This window comes from Nyctibius grandis, chromosome 4 (assembly GCF_013368605.1).
Source record: "Nyctibius grandis isolate bNycGra1 chromosome 4, bNycGra1.pri, whole genome shotgun sequence".
NCBI lineage: Eukaryota > Metazoa > Chordata > Aves > Nyctibiiformes > Nyctibiidae > Nyctibius > Nyctibius grandis.
This window is the reverse complement of record NC_090661.1, coordinates 26892166-26909379: the sequence shown is the minus strand read 5'-3', so window position 1 is coordinate 26909379 and position 17214 is coordinate 26892166. Positions and strand designations below refer to the sequence as shown.

Genomic DNA, 17214 nt, shown 5'->3' with positions numbered 1-17214 from the left:
TACTGCCTGTAATTCTGTTGCTTACAGATAAATCAACTTGTTAATTTAGTAACAGTTCTTTTCATTACATGAAATGTAAACGTTTCCACTTCATGTTTACTATGAGCCAATCTGTCTAAATCCATTTTTTCGGTACATAAGGCTCACGTAATATGCTACCTTCTACCTGTTATTGGGGTTGCAAATATGGACTTGTAAGAAGATACAGCATAATGCTTCATATAAAATTAAAAGTAATCATAATTCTAGACTGTGCTCTAATGGGTTCACTGTAGGGCTAGCTCTTGGAACAGGTGGGCTCCAAATTCAGTTTTGCTTGGCTTCCTGACTCACCTTCAGCTGTTAGTTTCACCTCTCCATTTTTGTGAAACAGGTAGTGTAGTGTAACTGACTTGATGAGAGGTACAATAGAAGAACTAGTTTAGTTTTTCTGGAAAGCTAAAACCCTGATGTTACATTTTATACATGGGGTAACAGTGTTGTGTTTTTTTTGTTTGGATTTCTGAGATCCTTTATCACAGTAAAACCTGTATCCTTTTTATTGAGTGCTGCCTTAGCTGAAATATTCCCAAACTATCACTCTCAAATGGAAATGAAAATAGGCTATATCACTCTATCACCCAGGCATTCAATTTTTGGAAGTTCATGGGCTCTGACCTTGTAGGTGCTGATTATTTTAATTCATTTATTACACGAAAAAGAAAATACAGAATTCACTCTCTTTTTAAATTTTATCACTGTTGCTGCTTTTGAGATTTTTACAGTTGCCAGTTCACCTTGTTCATTTAACAGTACAGCTGCTGAAGTTGCTCTTCAAAATATAAAATCACTTAATTTTCGTTCAAAAATAAGACTAATTTGGCAGAATTCTCATTGCAGTAAAAGACAATTATTTGAAGCATTTATCATTTTCTCTTCACTCCTATTCCTGGTACTATTGTTGCTTTAATTGGTTTCCTATTTATTTTTTTCCCCAGTTTTATTGCTTTCCTTGAAGTTAGGTTCACAAATTAGCTTTTTCAACATCCACTTTATGCTGTTTCAGAGTCTGATACATGCAGTTTTTGATTGCTTTTCGGTTAAATGGCCAAGAATCAACACTTAGTTCAGTAGTATACAGCCATTCAGAATCAGTGAGACCCCTGTTATAACACAATGATGTAGTAACTCCATGCCTTGACAACCCAAAAGTAAGATATTGTTTAAAACAACCTACTACGTTATATATGGTCTACTATGTATGTTATGGTATGTTATGTACAAACATAAATAAACAAGTGGTACAAACCAACTTAATTTTCTTTCATCTGTTGTAAAGGTACAGCCTATTCTTTTCCATGTGGCAACTATTTCGGTTTGAGGAGTTTACTGTTTTAATTTTTGGCATCTGGTTTTAGGATCTTGATCCTATAATTTTTCTCAACCTTTTTTTCCTAAAGCCTGGCTATATATATCCCAAGAATGAATCCACTGCTTTTTTTTTCTCTCCTCGCTTTCTTAATTTGTTTTCATAGATGCCTTGAGGGTCTATATTTAACCTTTGTTTTTTTTTGCCGATAAAGCAGACGTTTTCTATTTTTTGGACCTCAGTATAAATAGAGGTTGTTCATACATATAAATTTGTGTATTCATAAGAGTTTTACTACAAGTCATCTAATCACAAATCATATAAAATTCTGAGCAATGTTTTTAATGAGCATTTGCATGCATCTCTTGAATGCTGCATGTAATAGTCAAAGGATGAAAACATGGGTAAAGATAAAAAAGGATAACAACTAATGATCTTCTTTTCCTCGTCTACTTTCAGAGAATTACTAAGGCTTCAAAATGAAAGTGAGGAGGAGTCCTCCAAAAGTATTAATTTGAACAATAATTATTGCGGTAAGTACTTCTCTTCCTCTGTGATGTTGCCTCCACTGGGACAGAAACTAGATGTAAAGAAACTAGACAAAGACCTGTGCTACTTGAACAGCAACTGAAAACTGCCTTTCTGTTGATAAATCCTTGTCAGCTGGAGGAAGCAAACTTTGCAAAGGAGAGGTCAGGTCCTTTGCTTTTGTGTCAGATCACTGACAAAATTGGGTCAATCAGACATGCGTTTCACCCTTCTTTTCTCCTTATACCCATTTCTCTCCCTTCTCCTCTTTGCCTCTCACTTTTAAAAAGAGAAATTATTTGATTGATAGTTTCATTATGTATACTCTGTCTTATGTACAAAGCCCTTATTCTTTGGCAGTATTTTTGGGCCCTTTCATCTCTATTGCAGATATTACATGTATTTCTCAGAGATAAGCAGCACTTCTGTACTTCTTAAATGGTCATGAGTATTAAAAACTTAATACTACAGATTCATATGTTTTTGAAGGTCTATGCAAGTACCGTAATACTAAAATAAATGTATCATAAAAGATAAATCTGAGAAGAAGAGTAACTCTCTTCTTTTTGAGAAGTTGATTAAAGAATGGACTTCACTGAAACATGAATTCAGGTGTGAACTTGGAAACCAAGCATGTTATGATGTTTCTTTTTTGATGCAACTGTAGAAAAGACTATTGTGATCAGTATTGTTAATTATGGTAAAGATAAAGTTGTGAAAGTGTCTTGAACTTTCACAATTGAACAGATTAGTCTAACAGCTCAAGCAAATTTGTTGCAGATGAGGTGCTTCTACTGTTCACCCAATGTTGGTAATGGTTGTCAAGCTGAAGGCATCTAAAGTACTCTCAGTTATTATGATTTATTTATGCGGTCATAACCCTTGAAGTACTTTATTAGCTTAAGAATTTAATGAATGGTTTTGGGGGGGGAAAAAAGAGAAGAAAACATGGGATTTAAAATGATGTTCTGAGGACCTCATGGCCAGGACAGAACAAAGAATATGGTGGTAGCTTTCCAAGCATCCACTTTTCAGTTAGGTTTCTTGAAACTTGGTTAGCTATTGTAACTGCTTACTGTTGCTGAAAGGGGTTGTTTCCATTTCCTGAACCCTGCTCTCCTCCATATCTGACTCCTGCTGAAACTGATTAACTGATTTATCTCACAAACCCAGCAAAAAGGTGGCTAGTTTTGGTCTTGATTTGTGGGTTGGATCAGCTCAGATAAGCGTTCAGAAAGCGTTAAAGTGGTGCAAAGGAAGAAATGAGGCTCTGCAGGCAGGATCAAAGAGTGTGGGAGCATAACCTGTCCCTTTAGGCAGCAGCCAGTCAGTGGATCTGTCCAGCAGTTTGTGGTAATGCTGTGTTAAAGTTGTTGGACTGGAAATAGACTATTGACTTCAGAGAAGAACAGATGCTGCTTCTGTGAGAGCTTTAGACTAGAACTGGGTAATCTTGCCAGATCCCTCCCAGCCCTTGCTGTTAGTAGGACTGACCTGTCAATACCGAATAGAAACAATGATTCAGAGGGAAAATATCTTAGCAGATAACTAGAAAATCTGTAATAGTCTTGCCCCTGCCCCAGCCCCGTGTGAAATATCTGTGTGCTCCTGGCCCTGGAAATGAATGAAAAGTACATATGAAGAACTTGCATGACTTGTCCAAACCTCACTTCTTACCAGAATTGGCTAGTCCCTTGTAAATGATCTTATGTAATAACAGCAATTTGTCTGTATCTTAGTTTAGCGTTTTATAAATTAAATTATTTTTTTTGTTTACGTGTGAGCCTGGATGCATGCATATATGCTTGCTTATAACTTAGTTTTTATACTTCATTTTGTATTGTGTTGGCACTACCTTGATTTGTCTGTAAACTGTGGAGATAGTTGCATCTTATAGAAATGCAGTCCTTCCTTTAGCAAGGACAAAGCACAGTGGATGAGAACTGCATGAAACCTCTTTTTGCCTTTTCTGTTCAATTTGTGTGGGAGGATAATTAAGAGGATTTGTGCAGGTCTATAAACTGCAGTGTTTGGAGCACTAGTTAAGCGAGTGCTTTTGTATGCATTGCTCAGCTACTAAGGGGTATTGAGCAGGGGAGGAAAGCTGTTTTGAACTTAATATCTAGGTAAGATCTAGGCAGTGCTGGTAAGTTGAGGCAAGTAACTAAGTAATAGAGCGAAGCCGATATCTTTCCCATATTACTTGATTATGCAATCTATGGATCATATTGGATTCCTGCTTCCTGTCAGTTTGCATAACAAACTGCATTTGGAACTATTTTCTGCTATCAGAGTCTGGCTGGGAAAAACTGTATTTAATCCATCTACCTATTTAATATTTTTTCTTGATGCTTCTCACATGTAAAAACATTCCCATGGTAGTCTTTCCCTTTTTTTTTCACATCATATTTCACACTCGGTCTAATCCATTCCATCTATGAACTGCGGTTTTGTGGTTTATGAAAAAAGAAAGATCAACTGGGCTTTTTTTTATTATATTCTAAAACACTTTCTTATCCTTTCTTGGACATACTGTAAGTTAGATTTATCTGTGTTAGGCTTTTGAAGGTAAACTAATCTCTGCAAAAGGCCTTTACATTTTGAGTTTTAAGGTTTATTGTAGGGGCACCTGAAATCTTGGATAGATACTCTTTATTTCTACATATCTAAATAGATTAATATGTGATTCCTGATGGAAAAGGAAAATATCTTTTCAGAAGATTGCTGATGTCGCCCTGCCCTTTTTATCAGGATCAAAGGTGGACCATCTGTCTGTGTTTCTGGAGCATCTACTGTCTTTCTTGCTTACTACTTTTCCCCTTGCCTGAGGATCAGCAAAGTCTGTTTCTTGTTCTCACATTTGGCTTCAGTTCACTGTTTTATTCTGGTAGTCATTTAGCTTGGATTATTGTTTGAAAGGTGGCTTATTGCTTGGCTAGCGCTCTGAAATATATTCTTTATTAAAAATGCATTCTATATAAGTCAATTCTGATGCAGCAGCAGAAAAAACAGTCTTTCACGTCTGTTTCCTTCTCAAGAAAAGAGGTTACTAACGTATCTGTTGACTTGCATGGTTACTGCAGTGAAAAATGATACCAGGCTGAGAGACTGAAGAGAAATTGGAAGATTTGATTAGAATTTAACATGAACCAATAAATTAGAATGATCTGGGACGAAGGGGATACAAGCCATCAAGGGCAAGCTTAAAACACTGCCTTTAAATTAAAGAAAAATAAAATAGGCAAATACAGAATAAGGAATGACTGAAAGTTTTGAAGAAAATGATTGAGGGTTAAGAGCTGACCTTAAGTCAACAGTATCACGCACAAAAAAAAGTTCTGAAAATGTAACATCATACCAGGATAAATAAATGGAAGCACTGTCATGAAACACTGTGTAAATCCTTCTGCTCAGCTTAGGGTAGAAATGAAGTCAACTAGCTCGTTGTGTCCAGTTTTGAGCCATGCACTTAATACATGCAAAGAAATCAAAATTACCTTGCCAAATTGGAGAGTCCACAAGACAATAGTACCGAGGATCAAAACACTGGGTCCATGACCTGTGAGGAGAGTTTGAAAAAATCAAGGTGGATTTAATAGAAAGAGTAAGTGCTGCTCTTCGAGGTCTTTTGGAACACTGCAAAACCTAATAAGTTTACATTTTTACCAGTGGAGATTAATGCAATATGGCTTGAGAAGCACTGCAATAGACTGAGAAGAGCCTATGTCTATCTTTGGAAGTTCATAAAAAGTAGTAAGACACATGAGCATGTGTGATCTCATCTTAGAGGAAAGGGGTGGTCTAATAGCCTTCTGATAACCTTATTACATTTTATGATTTAATGTCTAGTTTCTAGCTGTGGTTTTCTTTTTCTTAATTGGCTATCTATCTCTCTTGTGAGTGGAGCATGGGGAGAACAGCTTTATGCAAAAGATGCCCAGAAGCAGCATAGAGTCTCTTTCTGCAAATTACAATGTTTTCTATTTTAAAAATTTTTAGCTTAAATATTTTCTTCCGATGGACCAAGTAACTTTTGATCTTGAATGCATTGAATTTAAAACTTAAATATTTCAAATCTAAAACAGTGACTATAAATTTGGCAGAATTAGAGATGGTAACCTGGTGGACATTATTTGGCTATAAATTAGTAGTATTTTTATAGTGCCTGAAAAATCAAATTTCAAATATCGTTGATAATCTATACTGCTTTAAATGTCTGAGATTAGACTGTTGCACTAAACTAAAACTAAGTGTTGACAAATTGTTTAAGGAGACAAGATCAGAGGAAACAGCCAGACAAGAAGTCTATTTTGTCTGGAATATGTTTCCTGCTTCACAAGTTCCTGCAGTTAAATAGGTGAGGAACTATGTCACAGGGTTTTTTCATTTTTTAATATGAAATACAGAGAGTTGCTATAGCCAATTCTGGTGAAAGTATCTGCGAGTTATGAATTTTTATCTAATATTATAATTTTAGATAAAATGGTAGACTGAGTAGTGTTAGTCTTGCCCCCTTTTTGTTGTTTATTAGAAGAAATTGTAGTTGTCATGGAGAGAACAACAGGATGCGGATAAATGCCAAGACTACATCTACAATACAGAAATATTCTGCTGTTGTTTTGGCTTTGCTTATTTTTTTTTTAAATGATGTAATCATAGTACACTGATAATTCAGTACTTTGTTGTGTCAATGTTTGGATTATGTTAAATGGTGGCTAATAAACACTTCAGAAATTGGCAGAACCTGTTAGCGTAGGAAAATCTTCGTTTAATTGTTTTTGTACTTCAGTCTTATGTTTTTCTTTATGATCTCTTTTGTTTTTAAACAAATGTTGAAATAATCCAAGTCTAAAGGGAATGAGAAAAATTAGGTACCTTGCCAGTATGTAGAAAAAAACCCAATCAGGACATAAGTTAGTTATAGGATGATTCACTTGAAATTTATCCTAATGATACTGTCTTTTAATCAGATTGACTTTTCCTGAAGATATTTGTTGTAACTCATGTTAACTATGTTGAAATTGGTTAACGAATCCCAAAAACTGTCAATAAACAGGGAACTTTCAGACCCTAAGGAAGGTTCCCTGAAGGGTGCATGGCAGGGGGTTCTTAGTCATGGCCATTTCTGGGTCTTGGGGAGAACGTATTGCTCCTAGTAAATCTCTAAGAATTGTAGTTTTGAAGATGTAGCAATTTTAATGATAGAAAGAGATCACTAACTGTTAAATTGCTTGGCAAGTTGAACTTACTTGAAGAACTTGTTATTTGGATAGAGCCAAATGCATGATCCCAGGTCTAGAGACTGATGTTGTAGATTGCACTTGTAGGTTAGAGACAGTATTTTTCAATAAATCAGCCAGTAGGAGGGATGTAGGGGAGGATATTACTGCTGTATACAATATTAGTGGACTATGGTGGGTATATTATGGCTAGGTTGGAGGTCTGGTCTGGTCTTCAGAAATAACTTTGCAAAGTAGGAAGGGGTTTAGAAAAGAGTTATAAGAATCATTCAGATTCTGGGAAAGTGTATCTCATTTTAGACATTTAAGAAGCCTATCCTGTTGAGGTGTTACTTGAGAAGTTTTGAAGATTTGTACTTTAATTCTGTATGAAAGGACATTGGTAAGAGCTGAAAACAGACATGTTTGGTAACCAACTAGTTGAGCAATTTATCTGGGAATCATTCATTCTCTCTCATTTAATGTGTTTGAATCACATGGATGGCTTTAGTAAAAGATATGTGTTACCTTGGACAAAATGTCTGGTTCTGATGCAAAAAATAGGAAAAAGTTTCAATGATCATTGGATTTCAGTGATAAATTTGTGGGATGTCAGATTATGTTGGAGACAGTATTAATACACTGTAAAAACAAGTTTCCCCCACAGAAGGCTTTCTAAATTAACCCTAGCTATACTTAGTTCAACAAAAATTTCAGAAAGCATTGTGACTACTGCAGTTAGCCTTCATTCATACTACATAAAAATAGGCTTGTAAGTGGCTGAACTTAAATAGGCTTTTTATTAAAAACCTCCTTGTGATATGGCCATGATTTTTAAACCAATTTATTGAAATAGGAAGAATGTAGCAAAGCCCACAACTCAACATTTTGCTTGTAGGAATAACATTTCAAAATTCAGCTTTTGCTGATAAAGCGAAATCTAATGTTTAAACAAAATTATTTTGTAAATGAAAAAAGTCTCCTGCTAACATTGTTTCACTCTGTAGACACCACATTCCCTGTCTTGTGAAATAATTCTTTATTGATGTTCCTCACAGTGTGGTTTGTCAGCAATTGGCTACAATTTCAATTGCCTAAAGGTTGCTGTGATTGAAATCAAGCTGTTGTCTTTAAAATTAACCACTGTGTTTTGGTTAACTTTTTTCGTACTGCAGTCTCTGTAGTGTAAACTGCACGGATCTTTTCAGCATGCAGGAATTGTAGAATCATGCTGGTTGGAAGAAGTTTCCTCTTAGCCCAGCCCCTCAATAGCAGCTCCAGTTAGAGCAGTTTACTCAAGTCTGTTTTTTTTATATCTTCAAGAATAGAGATTCCACATCATCTGAGACCTACTCCAGTGTTTGACAGTCCTCATAGGTTTGGGGTTTTTTTTCTTTCTTTCGTTGAGCTGGAATTTACTGTGTTCCAAATTGTGTCTGTTGCCTTTTGTCCTTCTACTGGGCAGAAGAAAGTGCAGCTCTGTCTGCTGAGTACTTGCAGGAGTACCTCTGTGTGTATTATAGTTATACAAGAAGAGAACCAAGAAAAGGACGAAAAGTTAGGTGATAAGGTGGCTTTTACCAGAAGAGGAAAGAAGAATAACTAAAATGCTGGTGCTGCTGTCCATGCCTTTGACTTTCTGATACAGTTTCATGCTATCTCTGTTTGGAATACATTAGGAACATTATTACCGGAAAGTGGATTTCTTTCAAGACTCAACAGAGGGTACCATAGTAAAATCTGTAAAATTAATTTTCACTGAAAGAGGATTTACCAAAGGATACAGACTCTTAGAGAAAGCAAGGAGACTTTGGATATCAGTATGAGGCGTGACGAGTGGGTGAGGTGCATTCACGAGGTAGCTTGTACTTATTGTTTTTATGTTCTTGTGGAAGCTTGAAATTCTCCCTCCCCTCTCTGGCAACATCTTCTGGTTGTAGCTCTGAGTACGTGATAAGAAAAAGAAACAAAAAAACTAGCTCTCAAAGCATCTTAAGAACCTAGTTGGACATAAAAAGCCCATGAAATTAAATAAGATGTTGTGTTCTGGCAACTGGGTAGAATTTCTGGTTATGTATTGCCAAATCGATTAATTGCAAACAAAAATATGTCAGAACCAAGTCCATAAAAATAAAATACATTGGAGATCTGAAATACTCTTTGAAAGCTAGGCAGTAATTAGTGGAATGCAGTTCGTGCATTCTAATGGCTTTGGAGAGTATCTACATAACATAAGTTTCCCACTCCTCACTCTACCTTTATTTCTTTCACATGCCTTTTGGAGCAATAATCTTTCAGGCTTGAACTCTGCAAATCCCTCAAATTTGGCAGTACTTGAAGGTTTTCCTCATTTGCCATATATTGAAGGATTACTTATTGCCTGCATTTAATTTATTCCTTTGCATCGACTTTTTCATAATTTAGTAACTGTTGTAAACCTATCATCTGGAGATGGAGCTGATGGCAGAGACCGTGAGACCTTTTCCTGGTACATGCCAAATATAATCAGTAGGTTCTATATGATTCCCTAAAATCTATGGATTTTCTCCAGCTCTGTATGTACTGAGACTCGAAACAGACTGTAAAGAAGCATCAGAAGAATTAACTGATAATTTGATACAGAAAATGATTGGAACTTTGTTGCAATTTAGTACTTCCATACATTTATGCTCTTTCCAAATCCCCTTTCCCTGTAGACACTCACTAAGTCATTGCCAAATACTTCTGTTAGTGTCTTGTATTTCAACAAGATCTTAATCTGTTCCATTTCTTTAGTGACCTTAAAAGCATGTGTGTGCCCATATGCACACAGGAAAGGTTGGTTGGTTTTTTTTTTTCCATTTTTAATCTATATTCTTTTCAGCAGGCATAGTATAAACAAATGCTTTTTCCTGTTTTTTTTTTTTTTTTGTACACGCCTACAGTATTTTTTCTGAAATGCAATTTATTCTGTTACTCTGCTTAATGCTGTAACTTCTTTTGATTTCAGTCTAATTCCTGTCCTGTTATGGTGAGTAATCAAGTGTTTCTTTAATCTAGAAAGATTGTTGTATTTATGAATTCTTTATCTTTCTTCAGCAGCTGAATTGCTCAATATGACTGCTTGTTCGGGGTTCTTCAAGGCAATAAGAATTTTTCCATTTTTTCCCCCTGTTCCTCTGGACCAGTTCATGCAGTCAAATTCTGGAGAGGCTTCTAGGTTTTTCTGTTGTGTGTGCATGTGTGGTTTTTTTTTTTAATCTTTCCCCACCTGTCATTTAATTATACAAGAATAAGGAGTGGACTATAAAAATATGTTTTTCCTAAGCAAGCAGGGAAGACAAGTTATTTTATAACAACTAAAGAACCAGGTCATTGCTAAAATTTTATTTTATTTTAGTTTTTAATATCAAATATGAGAATTCTTTTGGGATCATTTTGGTAGAACTGGTTGCTGTGCAAAGTGTTTGGGGGAACCTAATGTTTTTCTTTCTTTACTGTCAGCACAAATTGATCCTTTTCCCCGCTTCATTTTACTATTGCTAATGGTCTCCTGAACATTTTAAAATTATCTTAATTCCTAAAATCGTCAGAACTATGAATATATGAAGAATGTTTTGATGGTGTGTGATTGCAATGATTTATTTGGTTTCATGGCTTTTTATTTATATCCTAATATTCAGTGGTTTTGGTCTATAATACACTTTTTTGTCAAGCATAGAAAATCTGAGAGAATAGGGCAAGAGAGAAGAGAAAGCATAACACTTAAAGCAATAAAATTCCCCAAACCAACAAACAAGCAAGCAAACAAAAAAAACTAAGAAAAAAAGTTTATGCCAAACTGTTCCAAAAGCCTGTGTCGTATGTGGGAAACTTGAGCTGACAGACCTGTTGGAGAGCAGCGTAGGGGAAAGGGACCTGGGGGTCCTAGTGGACAGCAGGATGACCATGAGCCAGCAGTGTGCCCTTGTGGCCAAGAAGGCCAATGGCATCCTGGGGTGTATTAGAAAGGGTGTGGTTAGCAGGTCGAGAGAGGTTCTCCTCCCCCTCTACTCTGCCCTGGTGAGGCTGCATCTGGAATATTGTGTCCAGTTCTGGGCCCCTCAGTTCAAGAAGGACAGGGAACTGCTAGAGAGAGTCCAGCGCAGAGCCACAAAGATGATTAAGGGAGTGGAACATCTCCCTTATGAGACCGCGTTTGACACGGTCTCCCACAGCATCCTCGCAGCTAAACTGGGGAAGTGTGGTCTGGATGATCGGGTAGTGAGGTGGATTGTGAACTGGCTGAAGGAAAGAAGCCAGAGAGTGGTGATCAATGGGACAGAGTCCAGTTGGAGGCCTGTGTCTAGCGGAGTCCCTCAAGGATCGGTACTGGGACCAGTTCTATTCAATATATTCATTAATGACTTGGATGAGGGATTAGAGTGCACTGTCAGCAAGTTCGCTGGTGACACAAAACTGGGAGGAGTGGCTGACTCACCAGAAGGCTGCACAGCCATTCAGAGAGACCTGGACAGGCTGGAGAGTTGGGCGGGGAGAAATTTAATAACAAGGGCAAGTGTAGAGTCCTGCATCTGGGCAAGAACAACCCCATGTACCAGTACAAGTTGGGGGCAGAGCTGTTGGAGAGCAGCGTAGGGGAAAGGGACCTAGGGGTCCTAGTGGACAGCAGGATGACCATGAGCCAGCAGTGTGCCCTTGTGGCCAAGAAGGCCAATGGCATCCTGGGGTGTATTAGAAGGGGTGTGGTCAGCAGGTCGAGAGAGGTTCTCCTCCCCCTCTACTCTGCCCTGGTGAGGCCGCATCTGGAGTATTGTGTCCAGTTCTGGGCCCCTCAGTTCAAGAAGGACAGGGAACTGCTAGAGAGAGTCCAGCGCAGAGCCACGAAGATGATTAAGGGAGTGGAACATCTCCCTTATGAGGAGAGGCTGAGGGAGCTGGGTCTCTTTAGCTTGGAGAAGAGGAGACTGAGGGGTGACCTCATTAATGTTTATAAATATGTAAAGGGCAAGTGTCATGAGGATGGAGCCAGGCTCTTCTCAGTGACATCCCTTGACAGGACAAGGGGCAATGGGTGCAAGCTGGAACACAGGAGGTTCCACATAAATATGAGGAAAAACTTCTTTACGGTGAGGGTAACTGAACACTGGAACAGGCTGCCCAGAGAGGTTGTGGAGTCTCCTTCTCTGGAGACATTCAAAACCCGCCTGGATGCGTTCCTGTGTGATATGGTCTAGGCAATCCTGCTCCGGCAGGGGGATTGGACTAGATGATCTTTCGAGGTCCCTTCCAATCCCTAAGATTCTGTGATTCTGTGAGAGGCTGAGGGAGCTGGGTCTCTTTAGCTTAGAGAAGAGGAGACTGAGGGGTGACCTCATTAATGTTTCTAAATACGTAAAGGGCAAGTGTCATGAGGATGGAGCCAGGCTCTTCTCAGTGACATCACTTCACAGGACAAGGGGCAATGGGTGCAAGCTGGAACACAGGAGGTTCCACATAAATATGAGGAAAAACTTCTTTACGGTGAGGGTAACCGAACACTGGAACAGGCTGCCCAGAGAGGTTGTGGAGTCTCCTTCTCTGGAGACATTCAAAACCCGCCTGGACGCGTTCCTGTGTGATATGGTCTAGGCAATCCTGCTCCGGCAGGGGGATTGGACTAGATGATCTTTCGAGGTCCCTTCCAATCCCTAACATTTTGTGATTCTGTGATTCTGTGAACTTGTAGATGTAGATCCTTTATCCTCCTCCCTTCCTGTGGAGCTGAACTGTAATGCCATCCAGACTCCCCTTTATCTTTCTAGGTTGCTCTGTCCTGAGAGTCACAATTATCCCTCGGCGTGGCACTAGATTTATTATTTGTGTGTGGGCTGTAGCCAGACTCTTCAGCCAAAGAATTCCCAGAGCGGGTGACTTCTGCGGTAAGTTGCTCAGGACCACGGAGAGCACTTTCAAATATCAGTGTGGGGATTAATGGGCATTTTTAAATTTTTCGTGGTATGGTTGCTAAGGTTGCTTAACTATTCAGAAACAAAGGAAGCTGAAGGGCTAAAAAAAACCTGCACTGAAAGCAGGAATGAGAAGATATCTGATGTAAAAGAGAGTAGATGGAAAAAGTGTAACTTGCAAGTTCAAGGAATTGTGAGATACTACTGGAGGACTGCTAAACATGGGAGGAGTTGGCCATGATACAGTCATATCCTTATTACAGTGTTCACCACAAAGGAAAATACTGCTTTTCTCCCAAATGATGAGTCTATATGCAATAATTCTATGAATTTAATGGCTTTCTTTGTGGATAGTATTGTAAGCTTGCCTAGGAAACAGTAGAAGAACATGATTGTAGGTTTTTTCCTAGTGCTTGACCCATTTAAAAAGGATATTTGAAACGCTGCCTTATGTTAAGTATTACCAGTTTGAAAATCTATTCGACCACTCTTCATGATATTTAAAAAGTCATGGCAGTCAGGTGAAGTCCCTGGTGAATAGAAAAAGGGAAACGTTGCACCCATTTTTGAAAAGGATAGAAAGGAGGACCCTGGGAACTACCGACCTGTCAGCCTCACCTCTGTGCCTGGGAAGATCATGGAACAGATCCTCCTAGAAGCTATGCTAAGGCACGTGGAGGACAGGGAGGTGATTTGAGACAGCCAGCACGGCTTCCCCAAAGGCAAGTTCTGTCTGACCAACCTAGTGGCTTTCTATGATGGAGTGACTACATCAGTGGACAAGGGAAGAGCTACGAATGTCATCTGTCTGGACTTCTGTAAGGCATTTGACACAGTCCCCCCCAACATCCTTCTCTCTAAATTGGAGAGATATGGATTTGATGCGTGGACTGTTTGGTGGATAAGGAATTGGTTGGATGGTTGTATCCAGGGGGTAGTGGTGAACTAGTGGTGAATGTCCAGATGGAGATCAGTGAGAAGTGGTGTCTGTCAGGTGTCTGCACTTGGACCAGTACTGTTTAACATGTCCATCAATGACATAGACAGTAGTATTGAGTGCACCCTCAGCAAATTTGCAGATGACACCAAGCTGAGTGGTGCAGTTGACACGCCTGAGGGATGGGATGCCATCCAGAGGGACCTGGACAAGCTTGAGAAGTGGGTCCACGTGAACCTCATGAGGTTTAACAAGGCCAAGTGCAAGCTCCTTCACCTGGGTCTGGACAATCCCCAGTATCAATACAGGCTGGGGGATGAAGGGATGGAGAGCAGCCCTGCCGAGAAGGACTTGAGGGTACTGGTGGATGAAAAGCTGGACATGAGCCGGCAGTTGAGTGATAGAACAACTGGTTATTGTTTAGCCCTGGGTAATACCTTCAAAGGTGTTTTAAACTCAGTAAGTTTTGTACGCATCTGTTGTTTTCCCTTAATAATGTCACATTAGATTTGAGAGGAAAAGCTATTGGCAGCTTTATGTGAGGTTTTGACTTGCAGCTTTCACAATCCCGTTTTATTCATAGCCTTACTATTGTACAAAGTACTTTGAGTTTTTCAGTTCCTTCACTTTAAAATAAAATAATAGATCTTAGATCAGCAGTGCACCTGAGCCATGGTGATGGTGAAGGTCAGGTACAGGAAGCAATCAAATTTTGGTGTCATGGAGCTCTATGAAAGCTGTAAACCAGTGTAAATTAGACAGCATGAACCTGTATGCTAATCCACATAAATTGCTTCCCATACTTGAATTAGCTCATTAGATCTCTTTATTGTGCTTTGTAGTGTGTAAAGTTCAGTGTCCTAAAGTAAAAGTTTTTTATCTATGGAAATAGAATAATATTTAAAAGAAAATTGGAGTGCCAAGGGGAATTTTTACAGGTTAAGATACATATATTGTGGTGCAGTGGAATTAAACTTAAGGCAAATACTTCTTTATCATATGGCAATATTAGTATTTACAGTCTTCAATGCAATTTGTCTTGTTCTAATAAAAGCACTGCAGAAAACACAGTTCAATTTAAATTAGAAAATGGTGATACAAAGCAAGTTTGATTATTTAGATAATGATCACTTCAGACATTCTTTCCCTGATGTGGCCCACTCAAAATTTTCTTCTGGCATTTCTGTTACTGGGTTGTTAAATCACCCAGTCTCCAAGCCTCCCATGTGTAACAAGGAAAGCTTTTAGCTCAGTTATGTGACCTTTTTTCCAGCTTCTGAATACTGTATAGCCTTGACTACGCTTTGAGTTTGCAAAACCTCCCGGTTGCAAATAGCACTCCAGTTTTCTTATGGCTGCCAAGTGTCGTGCATTTTTGCATAGCTATTACAAACTCAGCAGGTCTCTCATCTGCCTGTTTTTCATCTTGATTTATAAACAACCAGCTGAGTTGTGAACAGACTGATGTTAAGTTTCTTGGCTATTAGATTTTGCATGTTGCTTTGATGCCAGCCAAAAGAAGAAAGATCTTACCTCTGATCTTGCTTCTGATGTTTGAGCCATTAAGGAATGACATGGGGAAGCTGGTGGAAATGATGATGTAGTGGAGAGCTTCAGCACGAACAAGAATGGAAAGATCAAATATTAGCTAAAGGTTGTCCGTCTTTTTTGTCCCACTCTGCACTTCTCCCAAGGAGAAGAGGGAGCTGTACTTTGGTCCCAGAAAAGCACTGAAACAGAAAGCAAAACATTTGTATGTCCTATTCTAGTAAATTTGTATTCTAATGCAAAACTATGGAACAAAGTAACAACTTGGGGAGGGGGGGAACGTCTTATTACTTTGTAAATTTCTTGGCTGTGGAGCCACATGCAGTGTGAAAGATGTTACCTTACTGTTGTGTATTTTTAAGTAATGTTAGGAAATTAGCTGTTTTCTTCTTTAAGCTTCTAGTTCAGCTCGATTTAAAGGGAAATGTCTGATGAAATTTGGAGAGCATTAGCTTATTTTTAAAATCAGGCCTTTTGTGGTTTTTGAAGGAAAAAAATCAGAAGTTTGGCTGTTGTGGCTAAAGGGTGGTCTGAAAGATCAGCAAGATCAGTAAGTATGTTTGAATACATTTTGACTAGGTTGTTCTACAGTGCCTTGGGGTCCATTCTTCTAGAGAAGTGATGGCAAATCTGTAGCTTACATACAGTTTAATGCAACTCACAGTTTAGAATCACATCAGTGATTTAAAATCACCCCAGTGGTAGGGTCATGCTGACACAGGGGCTATTGGTTAATAGAAATCCCTAGCCACTGGAAGAAGTCTGCCAGCATCAGTGAAGTTGAGCAGGATGTTCCACCAAATCTTGTTCAGGGGAAGCTTCTGAGCATTTTATCTTTTCAGGATATGTGCTGTACTATGTGGCTCTTGACCATGTTAAGATTTTGGTATACAGCTTGATGGGCTAAGAAGATTGGCCTTCTTTATTCTAGAGGTTTACTGATCTCCAGAAGTATTTCACAGAAGTTGAGGTATTAAGTTCTGTGTTCTATTAAGAACTTAGTAAGTTCTAAGTTCTGTTAAGAAAGGGATGGGCCATTTCTGTTCATCAACTGTCATCTGACTAATGCAGGGCAGAAAACCCAATTCTTTTCAGCCTCTTGATTGAACAACTATACGTTTTTGTAAGCATTTTTGGTGCTTCAATTTAAAGGGAATGAGCGACTGACAGTCTATTACCTCGTTAAATCATCTGTTCCAATGGCTAATTCCTTTAGCTGTTATACACTTACAGGTTTAGGATCTCCTTTCCCCTTCCTCATGAGGTGAATTTATCTAGGTTAAGCTCCTAATCCCCAGATTTTGTTACGCCTTTTTTTGCAAGTGTAAGAAGCAATTCAATGTCAGAAATCCTTTCTTTTTTAACGTGTTAGCATAAGCTAACATAAGTTAACATAAGTTTTTTTTAACATAAGCTCACTTCCATAGTCTGTTCTTTTACTATATTGCTTCCACAGATTCTCAGTCTTCCTGTTTTCTTTTGGAATGAGATTTCTGTGAGGGCTATCTGTAGATTATTAACTTATTACTCTGGAGGAAGATAATGCTTGATGTTAGAGTTGATGTTTGAATTTTTATTATTTATTCTTGACTGTGGCTATATTAGATTAGGGTTGTATGGGGTCAATACAGTAAGTAAGCAAGAATAAATATACCTTCCTCTTATATAATTGTCCTGTTAATTTGCTAAGATAATTTTTATCTTAGC

General features: G+C 38.4%; 1 protein-coding gene across 5 annotated transcripts in view; it reads left to right on the top strand.

Annotated features, from left to right (window-relative positions):
* FUT8 (fucosyltransferase 8) overlaps positions 1 to 17214 on the top strand; it is a 130321-nt gene that overhangs the window by 22212 nt on the left and 90895 nt on the right. For 3 of the 5 annotated variants that reach the window (XM_068399507.1, XM_068399506.1, XM_068399505.1), the window contains exon 2: positions 1808 to 1881. The exons of 1 other annotated variant lie outside the window; for it this stretch is intronic. The gene's annotated coding sequence lies outside the window, so the exon portion shown is untranslated. Of the gene's footprint in view, positions 1 to 1807; positions 1882 to 12915; positions 12996 to 17214 lie in introns of those variants that run through there. One more of the 5 variants, XM_068399508.1, reaches the window with a different exon arrangement.